The sequence below is a fragment of the Natrix helvetica genome (assembly GCF_964273705.1).
Source record: "Natrix helvetica genome assembly, chromosome: 5".
Classification (NCBI taxonomy): Eukaryota; Metazoa; Chordata; class Lepidosauria; order Squamata; family Natricidae; genus Natrix; species Natrix helvetica.
This window is the reverse complement of record NC_138551.1, coordinates 59,963,988-59,977,439: the sequence shown is the minus strand read 5'-3', so window position 1 is coordinate 59,977,439 and position 13,452 is coordinate 59,963,988. Positions and strand designations below refer to the sequence as shown.

The following is a 13,452-nucleotide window of genomic DNA, read 5'->3' as shown; positions in this document are numbered from 1 at the left end:
TTTTTGTGCAGTTTGGAGAACCGACTAATCGCACCATTGGCTGCCCCCCTCTCCCTGTCACACCTTATCTCGTCTTCTCGCCATGGCTGTGGCATAGCAACTGCTGTTCTCTGGCTCCCTCACTCGCTAGCTCGCTTGCCTCAACCACATGGCCCCCGCGCCCCAGCCCACTTGCCTGCCTTCACCCCAGCCCACATGTGCCAGCTCCCTGCCAAGCCTTCCTTCACTATTATCTGCTGCCTCCCATGTGCTCCAGCTACCTGTCTGCCTGGTGAGCCTTCCTTTCTCTAGGGCTCTCCCGGTCTGTTACAGGCCAAAATGGAAGGTCCCTGGACCCGATCCAGCCCTCCCAGAGCATATTCTGGCTTCCCTATGGTTCCCCCCGGCCTGTTACAGGCTGAAATGGAGGGTCTCTGGGCCTGATCCAGCCTTCCCCACCCCATTTCCCATGGCTTTACTGTAGTTACTTTTCAAAGAGCTACAGAAAAGGCTGACTCACATGGCAGAGAAGCCAAAGTCTTTTATTCAGAAGCTGATGAAGCTGTAGGAACGTGAGATGTAAGGAAAATAGCTTTCCCCATCTGAATAAAATACTTCGCTTTCTCTGCCATGAGAGCCTGCAGGCTTAGTTTGGACCCAGTCTGGTCAGGCTTTGTTTGGGCCCAATCTGCTTGCTGCTGACTGGCTAGTTCGAATGAGCAGCTTCACGGATTGAGGCATGGCAGCCAATCAACCAGACATAGACATGCCTAGACATAGACTTCATGATATTGGAACAAGAGAGTGAGTCACCATAATCAATGATTGGGCTATCCCTTTTTCCCACTTGGCCCTGCCACTATGAGTGATGATTTTCAATCCACATGGAAACAGGCAATCAAAATCTCATCCCTGGGCTCTTCTGCAGATCATCTACTCAACATGGGATATGATCAAACCAAAGCTCTTATTAAACAGTAAGCAGCTGACACAGAGTTCCAATGGGATCCCTGCCAGGATTCCAAACTTTATTGCCAGTGAAGCTAACAGATATTCTGACTCTCCTACAACATACCTAACAAAACATAAGTATTAAGTCGTGCCATACCTTCACTCTGCCACAAATGGCATGCCCTCATCTCAGCAGTCCTTGAAGGCTGATATAGATTCCTTACCTGGGAAGACAATGCCCTTGTGACTCTGTCCATACAGAAACAGCAGAGCATGTACTTCACCAATGCTTATAACTACAGATCCATTCCTTCTAGCCTCCTCTCTCATGTAAGGACTTTATGCTACCTTGTAGCTTTCAGACCAGCCCTGCTACATCATACAGTATTGCAGGTTCTATGCAGTAGCACTCAAAATTTGTCAGATTCCTCTGCTGTAAATGATATTTAATGAGCATCTACATTACAATGCTTTATAACTCAAATGATAGTGTAATCATCTACGTACCAAACTTTTATACTCTTTTATGCCCGTCTAATGCACCTACCCCCTTTTTTAGATTTTGGCTTTTTATATATACTTCTATTTTTTTAAGTCACAAAACTTTTATATCTTGTAGCTTTTTACAGCTGCTTAGATTTTTTTATTTTTACTCTTGATATATCCTTTATGTTTTGTTAATGACTGTATCCTCACTTTCTTATGCTGGTCTATGAAAATAATAAAGACTTGATTTGATATGATTAATAAAGTAATACAACCTTTAACATTGTCTGGAAAACCTCTCTCTCAGCACTTCCAGCTACATTTCTCTATTCATTGCCAGAAGGTCAATTTCCTTCTAGTTAGAGCTAATTTATTAAAGAGGTTGGATATTGAACAGTAGATGGATGCCTTGGAAAACGTTTATCAATCTGCATTACAATTACATATTATTTAAATGATTTCATATAGCTTTGATTCTTTGTTTTACTCAGAAGTGAACTGAGAAGAGTCATCTGGATTGCGGTGCTAAAGAAGATTTATTTATTTTTCTTCCAAATCTCACTTTTTTTTCCTCCAAATTTTCATTGATGGCTAGCACCATTAAAGGAATAAATAAACCTCTCTTTAGAGTATATTAGTATTTTCCTTTTTTGGAAATTACAGCTGTGTATTCCACTTGGGCTACCTAGGCTATGTTTTAAATATGGCAATGGAGGATAAACTCTGGATTAAGATTTCTTTTCAGTCTAGTAACTTTTTGTAAGCAGAATGAATTAGGCAGCAGCTGGCTTTCACGTGGGGCAGCAAAATATTTTGAAGAAGTTTTCATCGTAAACCAGCTGGCATTGAACAGTTTCCCATCAACAGATTCCATGAACTCAAAACAAAAAAAAACAAAAAACCCCAACCTCACTGCAGCGTGAAAAATTAGGACAACTTAAATTAGACTATCCCTAGTTGGCAATCTTTTTCCAACTGAGGCTATTTTAGTAATTAGGATCCCTAGTATTTTCCTGTCCAGATCATTGAAAAATAATTACCATCATGATTAGGATTCATGTTTTGGTATGCTTTGTTAATTCATGCTAAACAACCCCTAGCTAAATATTGCTATATTTAAATCTTAGGGAAGTTTCAGTATAAGGATCACATGTTTTAGAACCAGTTTCCTTCTCAGTTTGGAAACAGGTATATATATATTACAGCAGTAAACCCCCACCCCCACCCCATCCAAATATATTATTATTATTATTATCCAATCTTTTGGGCAGCAGGGACCAGTTCTGTGGAGAGAGGTTTTTCTACGGACTGGGGGGGTCATGGTTTCACGTACTGCTTGCATTCCACTGATGGGGCTTCGCTTGTTTGCATAGCCTGGTTTCTGACAGGCCAAAGCCCAGTGCCAGTCCACAGACCAAGGGTTAGGTCTGTGTGTATTACAGGATTCTTCTTGTTCTCCACCAATCCCTCAGATTGGTTGTAGTAATTGTGTGAGTAAGTGAAGCTGGGGTTTTCTGTCTGCCCTTGTAAAAAGCAGCTGCAAAAGAAGGAGGAGGAAAAAGAAAATTGTAGGCTAGATGGGAAATTGAAAAGCATAAATTGAGAGGTAGCAATGGCAAATCACATCCATACTGTTTCTAAGGAAATTACATTCTCATGGATTAAGCCACCAGAAGTCACACCTGGCTTAGACCAGTGATGGCTAACCTTTTTGTCATTGCTTGCCAAAAGCACACACATGCACCCATAATGCAATGTGCATGCAACCCCCTGAACACTTCACCCCAAATCATGCACATGCGAAGGGTTGAGGGAGTTCATGCCACAGTTTAGGAGCAATACAGGATGTAGATTTTTATTAGATACTTGACAGAGTTTATTTTCCTTTAAAAATCACATCAGGTTCATATTAAAATAGGTAGTCTCTCATATAATCCACATTTTTCAAAGGTTAAAAACAAGCCCAGCATCTATGAAAAGTGTTAGAAATCAAAGCAAATATTTCAAGATGAACATTATATAATTCTGATATCTTACACTGATTAACAGTCTAATTCACACATATTAAAGGAATTTTTGCCTGCTTAAGGTGTTAAATTCTCATACAAGGTAAGAAAAACCATTGACTCAAGGCTGATAACAGCAGAGAAGGGAAGAGATGTAGATCCAAAAAGTTTCTTGGAAAGGAAGCTTGCCTGTGTGGTTTTGCTTTCAAAAGGAGCCCACAAATGAATAGTCAAAATCCAGTCCAAAGTTCAGAGAGCCAAGTCAGATTTTTTTAGCCAGTCCACACTGAGAATTTCACAAGCAAAATTCATAGGAGCATGTCAGCTGTGAAAGACCAGGTCCATAACTGAAGGTTCAATTTAATTGATTTATTGCTAAAAGACTATGCACATGAATCTTCTCAATTAACAGTCAGCATTTGGTAAGTATTAGATAAGGGTCAACAGCAGTCAAGGGGAGTTGGATTTAATCATTTGGACTACGTAGCACGATAAGTAGGGTTGTCCCCCTTTTCACCCTTCCCCCTAGTTCCACCAGTCCTCCTCCTACAGAACAACACTACAGTAATACAGGTCTTAAATCAGCTACAGCCATCTGTCTGTAAACAAAAGCATCTTTGCTTTACTCATATATATATATATATATATATATATATATATATATATATATATATATATATATATATATATATATATATATATATATATATATATATATATATATATATATATGTCACCATCTAATTTCTCGCACTCTTCTGATGATGCCTGTGTTTGATTAGTCTCAGATGATTTCAGGTTTTGATTTTCCCAGGGCTGATATTCCACAGATTCAATTGGAGCAGCTTCTTCCGGGTCTGAATCTGAGTCCTGGGCCATGGCAATAACAGCAAAGAATTTTTGAGTATTTATAATCATGCCTAAAGGATATATAATCAATGTAATATATAGCAATCATATACTTTATATTTATAAAACATTCAAAGTGTCCACAATAAATGTACAAGGATGATTTTCAGCTTGCTCGGTAAATAGCGGGATCTTGTTTATTTTCACTAGTTCCTACTGTGTTGATAAAATATTATTTATTTTTCTATACAATTTGAACATTTCCCACAGAAGTAATTTATTTTCTTCTTATCAGACCTGGGTTACAGATTTCTGGATGACCCCTGGATGGGACCAAGGAATTTGAATTTTCAACCCAGATCTTGTAGCCCTAATTTTATCAGTTTGATCACTGTTAAACATTCCTATTAAGTCTCTATACTAAATAAGCTTAATGCATAGCATTAGGCTACAAATTGGGAGACTGCTATACCAACCAACTGAGAATCATTATAGCCCAACCCTAGGAAAAAGGCAAACAGCAAGTCACTTCTGAAAATCTTGCCAGGAAAGCTGCTGGCACTTGTTAGGAATCAATACTGATTGAAGGCACAAACACACAAACATTCTATAATTTGGCTTTAATACTTACTATACATATTTATTCACTTCACTGGCTTCTAAAATATAACTTTATTTGATTTTGTCTTGCTGTTATATGCCAATCAAGCCATTATAAAATGCAAACCATGTTTTATAAATGAACGTAAGAACCAGGACAAACTATGGCTAAAAGGGATAAAATAAACTTTTGCAAAACATTCAATAGCCTAGCTGCTGTGTTGAATGATCTTCTTGCTCACAAGTGAGTATGGTCTGAAGGTGACTGAATTGCTCTGGCAAACAAAAACAAAATCAGAGCCAAATGCAAATAACTCTGCCTTCTGCTGGAGAACATTAATTTCAGCCTTAATAGCCAAGCCAAGGTCCTTGTCAATTTCCGTCAGAAACTTCAGTACATATAATTATTCTAAATGCAACCTGTCATTAGTGAAAGTAGGGCATTTCATTTGGGATGCTAGAGCTAAGGTTCATTTGATATCCTGAATGCGATGATAAATTTATATGCTTTTAGAGAGAGATTATGCTAACAGCATTGCATTGCAGTTTACCTTGAAATATGTGACATCCATCTTGACTGATTACATGGACAATACATTGATGGCACTTTAAGATGGTAAGATTCTGCAGGGCTGTCAGTTAACTGTTATCTCTTGAGTTCTCTATCTTGTTTTCCCATCACAGTTTAGGAAAGATTAAGCTTTATATTATGAGCAGAATTACACTTGAATAATACATTTGAATAAGCTTTTTAAAAAGCTATGTAAGATTCTGATGAATCTTGAAGGCAATAAAAGTCTCTCCTTAGAATTTTTACCAACTATAAGTTTGCCCTTCAGAAGCTTATCCACTGAGACAGTTTTTCTTTTTGTTGTTTTACTTCTGGAGATTTATATTTATTTTAATGTTTAATAAGATCTATATCTGAATACGTAGATACACAGTGGTACTTAAAGGTTTGTGAACCCATTTGAATTTTCATTATTTCGGCATAAATATGACATGATCTGTTCCCCACACTAGTCCTAAAACTATATAAGAAGAACCTAATTAAACAAATGAGCCAAAAACATTATAGTTTATGTATTGATAAAATGATCTAAGTGATTCTTGAAATATTTGCACAAAAACAATTAAGCTTGAAGAGCACCAACTATCCCTCATTTCAATCTGAGCTACAAATATTCTCCTTTATCTATACACATTAGTATTCCAGCCTACCCATTTGTGATACTGCCATAAAACGTACTTATCTAACTTATCTATTTATCCAACATATCCTTGCCTCAATTTCTAGACAGCACCGAAACATTTTCTGAGTATTCCACTTTATTTTACTACCAGTTTTATTTTCATTATATCTTTCCTTAATATATTCTGAAACTTATCATAATTCAACCCTATTCACTATACAATGCATTTTCTTTAATCTGCAAATATACAATTGCTTACTTTCTCATATTCATATATGTCTCAGCAACTTGCCTAAGAGCAAAAATATGTTTTGTGCTCTATTCTACATACTTTCTACATTTTACCCATTGTCATCTCTTGGAAGAATCATAATTCTTCTAAACATCTCCAGGTATACCATACCTATCATACCCACCATATCATTTCTTGCTTTGTCTGTGCACAGAGGAATAACAATAGAATCCATCTGATTATCAGGCATGGTTGCAGTCTTCAGTTGCGTGCATTATATGAATCAAACTTCCACAAAAGAACACTCCATGTTTTAACATTTCCCCTGCTGCACCATCTACACCTCTGTATTAATTGTTCATTTTTCAATGCTCACCCTATTTAGGACTTTCTTTTTATAACTTATTTTTGAATACTGACTTTATCAAGTTTCTACAATCTTTGATATCAGTATCATTTCTATCCAAAGCTGTAAAATTCCCCTTTCAAATATCATTTCTTCAGATTTATCTGAAATAATTTTATTACTTTCATTTTTAATTCCACTCACTTTGCTAGAAAGCCCCTTTAGTTCTCACATACTTTCCAAACACTTATTCCCATCAAATTATTTTGCCTCTTTTAATTATCAGTACTCTTTGCACTTTTTGACTAGACTCTCTAACTCTGCAACTATTTTTTTTTCCTGTCCCATGTATATTTATAGAGCCAATCTGGTGTAGTGGTTAAGGCTTCAGGCTAGAAATGGGGAGACTGGGAGTTCTAGTTCTGAAGCCAGTTGGTTGCTTGGTCTAGTCACTTTTTCTCAGGCTTAGGAAGAAGCAATGACAAACTACTTCTGACAAACTTTGCCAAGAAAACTGCAGGGACACAACTGAATGGAAGGACACATTGTATATACATTATACTATATTTATTTCACCCTTATTCTTTCCAGCATTCATTCTCTTACATGCATTTTTCTTTTCTTTTTATATGTATACAATATATATATTGTTTTTGCATTTAAAACAGTGCAGCACTGCAAAGTAGAAGTGACCATACAATTACATTATATACAAATAATCTCATCCAGTAACTGTTAGCCTACTTAATACATTATCTATCCTTCTATCCAATCACATTATTTACAGTTTGTTCCAGTCTTGTCACCTTGTCTTATACCAATAATAGCATCTGTTCCAGACTTCAAAATATTCCGATTCCCCTTTATTTTTTAATTCAAAGCTGAACCTATCTGCTTCCGCACAGGCCAAAATGTTTCTAAGTATATCTAACTCTGGTGGTGCATTTTCTTTTTTCCAATATGGCGCATAAGTTATATGCGCCGCAGTTAGTACATGTATAATTAGATAGAGCGCATCTTTCTTATACCCCTCCAGTATTATACCTAGGAGAAAAATTTCTGGTTTGAACAAAATTTGATCTCCCACCATTTGTTCCAACCATGATTGTATTATTTTCCAGTATGTTTTTGCCTCATTGCATGTCCACCACATATGATAAAAAGAGCCTGGTGTTTTTTTTGCACTTCCAACAATTTGGGGCCAAATTTTTAAACATTTTGGAAAGCCGTGCTGGGGGAAGGTGCCATCTGTAGAACATCTTATACAGATTTTCTTTATAAACCGTGGCCATTATTAGTTTCCAATTAAATATCCAAAGTTTTTCCCATTTAGCCAAATCCATATTATAACCAAAAATTTTCACCCGTGGCTATAGTTTCTTTGACATGTTCTTCCTCAAGTTTATATTCCAGCAAAAATCTATACAGCAGTTTGATCAACCTATCTTCTGTCTCTATCAGAAGTTTATCTAATATTGTGTAATCTTTGGCAATACCTTCTTTTTTCCTATCCTGTGCAAACCTTGATTGCATCTGTAAATAAGACCACTATTCTAGTTGTACCCCTTGTGATGCCAATTCTAGTCTAGTTTTTATCTTCCCCTGTCTGTTCAACAACTCTTTGTATGTAACAATTTTTTCCATGTTAATTAAATTTGGGTGTATATATGCTTCCATCGTAGATAGCCAAATGGGTATTTCAATATAATGGTCATGTTTAATTTTGTTCCATACTAATAACAGGGACTGTCTTGATTACATGTATTTTTGTCATCTATAACCTTCTTCATGCGATTATACCACAACCATCTTTTTTCATATTTCCCATTAATATAACCCCACATATTTCTATGACAATTCCAGGTTCCTCCCACAATTTTTCTTTTTTCTTTTGGGAGAATAATCTATTTTATACTTTTTTCATATGGAATTTACAGATTTAGAGATATTCTATTTGGATATATTCTACTTTCAATCTTATTTCTTCTACTTCTTTCCATGTCTTCCAAGCCATTTTTCTCCCCAGGTTCACTTTTAACAAAACTAAAAAGTTATTTACCCCACATTAGGTATATTATATTCTTCACAGATTATCTGAAATATATGTAATAAAGAAATAAATAAATTGGGCTTTTATATTTAGAGTCTTTCTTTGGTAGAATAGATTTAGGATTAAACCATATGTTCACAAATATAAAACAAAGCAAATTGAAAGCAGGACTCTCTCATTCTTTTTTTGTGTAGGGTCCATGAATGGCAAATACTTTTTTTTAATATACTTGTCTCATTCCCATTCATTCAAGCCTCCTAGAATATTTTTCCCTCCCTTTGGATTGCATTAATTTTGAATGATGTACAATTTCCTGTCCAAACTCAATGCATTACCGCCCTTCCCTGGAAGTATCATTCATGAAACTATACCTATCCTATGCATATTTAATTCTTATTAAATTCATACCCATAACAGTCTAGGTGACACTAATTTATACTGTCAAATATACGTATGCTTTAGCCATTTCATTCATAATTAAACCTGTATATCTTTATTTCCCTATTTGTATCATCAACTCCATAAGAAATATTTTATTAAGACTGACAATGAAGACTTGAGGGAGATCATGACAAAAATGTTAGCAGAATATATTAAAAAAGACAAACAGCAGTTAGGATGGGACATTGACCTGGTTTATAGGGTTAATTTAGCTTATGCTAGAACACACAATGTTCCAAGAGATGTTCACGTTAAATTTCTTAGAAAGGCTACAAGAGATGAGATTCTGGGGGCACAAAGGGGGCAAACATTAAAATACAAGGACAGAGAGATAGCCATCCTGAAACAAATCCCGAAGAAAGTAAGAGATAAAAGAAAAAAAATATGCACTATTAGCAAAAAAAATATTTGATAAAGGATTCTGGTTCCAGTGGCTTCTGCCAGAAGGTATGCTGATATTCTGGGAGGGCAGCAGAGTTAGAATTAATACAACTATGGAGGCGGAGGCCTTCACGGAAAAAAAAAACCCCTCCTAGATAAAGCGGATGACACCACACAAGATATGGGAGGTGCCGAGGTTTTGCTGGCAGGCGGGGGAGTGGAGGCAACAATGAGAAAACTCAGATCACAGAAGTAAGTTAGAAAAATAGTGCAATTGCTGATATAAGGAATCTTTTTGTTTGATACAAAATAAATGATTGAAATTATTGAAAGATACAATGTAAAAATAAGCTCTCAAAATCTAGTTAAGCAATAACATCTTGTTTACCATTATGTAAAAGTTATGAGAATTGGGGGGAATACCATTTCCTGCATGATGTAGCTGTCAAAATTTGTAACCATACCCATCACCCTTTTCCTTAAAATTTTATAAAACTAATAAAAAAAATTTCTTCAAAAAAAATAAAAAATAAAAATTTTATTAAGGTCCGTTACAGCTTTCTCCTTTCTCCATATTGAGCAAATATGCCACACGGGTTTTACTCCAAACACGTGGACATTATTTATGCAAACTAGAATCAGACCAAATATCTTCCAATCCAACATACCATTGCCTAGATCTTGTCAATTACCAGTTCTATACATTGTTCCATACCATTTAGGATATAAACATTCCTGCTTATATGCAGCCTTTGAATGCAACAATTGCATTTTTGTTTGTTATTCAGGTGTTTTCTAGTTTAAAATTTAGACTTGGGTTTGTCAATATAGTCTGTGTGCTCTGGACTTCTCTCTCATGCTTTGTTGTGTCTTTGCCTATTTTGTACCACTGTAGAAAGACTTCATGGATAAGTGGATTCTTAAAGTGAATTGTGTAAACAATGAAGCTTTGACTTCCTTTCATTTCTCCAGGCAGAGTTTGTTTCACCATTTTATATCAAACTGCTGTTGTCCTACTTTTTAAAAGACTTTTTACATCTGAAACAAGTTGTAGCTTCAGCACCTTTACAACCAAAGGCATTGAGAAACTTTATTAGTAATCTTTTCAAGTTTAATGGGAGAACATCTGTGATAGTTGGTAGACTTATCTGAAGAGTTATGCTTCTGTAGTCTTTTGTTGTCTGCTCTCTTGTGTAGAATATAGAATTCTACAGAAGGCCTATGAATCATCACTAGAAGAGGCTGAAGTTTAGAAACTGTTCTTCATAACTTTAGCAACTTGGGGTTGACAAGGAGAAAAATATCTTTTATATTTTTTCTGTCACTTTCTACATTTCAATTAGAAGAATCTTAGTGGAGAAAATTCCACCGTAAATATTTATTTGTGGTATTCAAATAAATGTCCTATATAAAGTTGAATTATTGCTGATAAAATAGTGAATTCGCAGCATAGTTGGCACCATAAGGCATCGTGCCTGCTTTTTCCAGACAGAATAGCAAAGGATTTTACTATTTCCTTTTTACTGTTATAATAGTTATAACCACCAGATGGCGCAAACTCACTCTTTTTTTTTCTCTAACAGAGAAGCAGACATATTTAAATATTTCCGACCTTATCTAGAGGTTAAATTCACTTTGATTTCTTTTATAACCTTTGATTTGTGGATGGCAATTATGATGGCAGGTTTTTCAGGGTGGTTCTGCCTGTGCCCTGACTGCAAAACCCTGACATGTTTGCCTGGAATGATTTCATAGCTTATGAAAGCAAATGATTAGGATTTTTGCTACTTTCATCTTGATAGTTATTAAATAAAATATTAGTTATTATGAAGTAAAATTTATGTGGATAAAAATATTTCTGTAAGCTCTTTAAAGAAAAATATATGTGTAGTTTTTAATTACTATAAATAAACAAGAACTCATAAACAGCATACTAGCCAAATGTTGGGAACAAACTATATTTTCTCACCAATTTTGTAATTGGGAAACTATCATTGTTCTCTCTTTGCCATTGCTGGTTTTTTTTTTAATCAGCAACATATTTGCAGAAGTCTTTGCTTGTAATATGAGGTCTGTAGATTAAGGAGGATTTGAGGTGCCCCAGTAAGAATGTATTGAATGGGCCAATTCAGGTAAATGAACATCTTTATAGGGATTTTGGACCTTGTATATTATTTTGAATTGCTGTTCTCCAGTTGGGATAATTCCCACAAATTAATTTCAACTCTCCAGTTATTAGTCTATCTGAAAGTGAATTTTGAAAGACTATTAAAATTCCTCTATGCCCTATCTAATAAACAGAACCAGGGTGCATTTATATTATGAGTTTCTTTTTCATATTTTTCACTTTCCTAGAACTGAATTGGTTTTACCTCCGTTAATGGTTATTTTATTCTATTTATTTGATTTTGATGCTGCCCAATACAGACTTTTTCCAATGTTTACATTCTTTTGCAAGAACCCACCATTTCATACCATTGCCTGGTCCATTTACTGAAAGCTTCTAAATCAGGCAGTTTCTTCTAAAGTGTAGTTTGAAGTTTTATTCTAGAAGTTTTAATACCGGTTCTAGTTTAGCCCTTTGGAGCAGAATATGTTCACTCTGCTTTTTGTGTGAAAATCCTTCAGATATGTGAAGACTTTATTTATTTATACATCAAATTTACATAGCCATCCACAGGGCCACTGAGAGGATTATTAAGTGCTGGAACAAGACTAATATGGGCCCCCAAAATGCAATGCGCGCCCCTCCTATGCATGTACCCCACCCCCGTGCATGCACGCATGATACCTCTGCACACACCCTGTGCATGCATGTGCAACTCCCCCAAATGTGCTTCCCCACATGCTAGGGGGGAGGGTGCATGTGGGGGGGGTTGAGTTCATTGCTTTGGCACAAATCCATGAGGTCACTGTTTCAACCTGTGTCAATATCTGCAGTTGTTAAGTGAATCACACGGTTGATAAATAAATCCTCCTTCTCCCCTTTGAGCTCCATGGGCCCCAGAACAATGTACCAGCTGCACCCCTCTCTCCTCAGGCCTGGCCATCCACCCCCCTCCAAGGGGACATGACTGTTATTGTGTCTGCCAGCCTTTCTGTATTGATAAATATACAAAGAGCTTTTAAATGTTCCTCATATACTTTGGTTTTTAGACTTTTCCTCGTCGTGTAGGCCTTTTCTAAACTAACTCCATGTGACACCATGATTTTGAACTTTGTTTCCTGGAAGTAGGCACAAAAGACATCTTCAGGATCCAATACTTTTGCCAAAATGATTTTAAAAAACAGTGCAGTGTAACCTCTGCTCCTTTGGCATAGGTATGCAATGGAAAAGGGATGTAATGGTGTGTGAGAATGGCCTTGGAGACAGGAAGAACAGCTGTAGACTGGATTACTGGCAGGTAAAAGATACCTTAGTCCACAGGAGAAGAAGCATGGGAAGTTTCAGAAGGAAGGCTTCCTAGTTTTCCAGAAAGTAGAACTCTTGAAAGCGTCTGCTAATATATAAACATACAATACGTAGATGGTAGTCATTGCTGTGTTTCTTGTTAGGTATTGCTTCAAGGTGCGGTGGGAGAGCTTGCATCATGACGGTATGACACTGGTTTGGTCCCCTTGATCCCTTCCTCAATGCTGTACTTAAAGAGCAGAATAGAGTGGTGATCGGGACACAATGTTCTTATTAATGTAACCCAAGAAATACAGCCTATGTCTTTTTAACAGTTATGACTCCTTTTGATTCATGGCTAACTTGAAGTCAAATACACCTCTATATTTCCTCTCACATGTCATATGGTCAAGCGAGGTCTCTGACATCCTGTATTTATGCCTTACCACTTTTCTTAACTGCAAAACTTTACATTTCTCCCTGATAGATTGTCTCCTACTCATTTCATCCCACTGCTCAAATCTGTCTAGACATTTTCTTCTTCATT

The 13,452-nt window shown here is 36.3% G+C and overlaps 1 protein-coding gene across 3 annotated transcripts in view; it reads left to right on the top strand.

The window, feature by feature from the left end:
* GFRA1 (GDNF family receptor alpha 1) overlaps positions 1–13,452 on the top strand; it is a 446,222-nt gene that overhangs the window by 50,333 nt on the left and 382,437 nt on the right. The gene's annotated exons all lie outside the window — the stretch shown is intronic.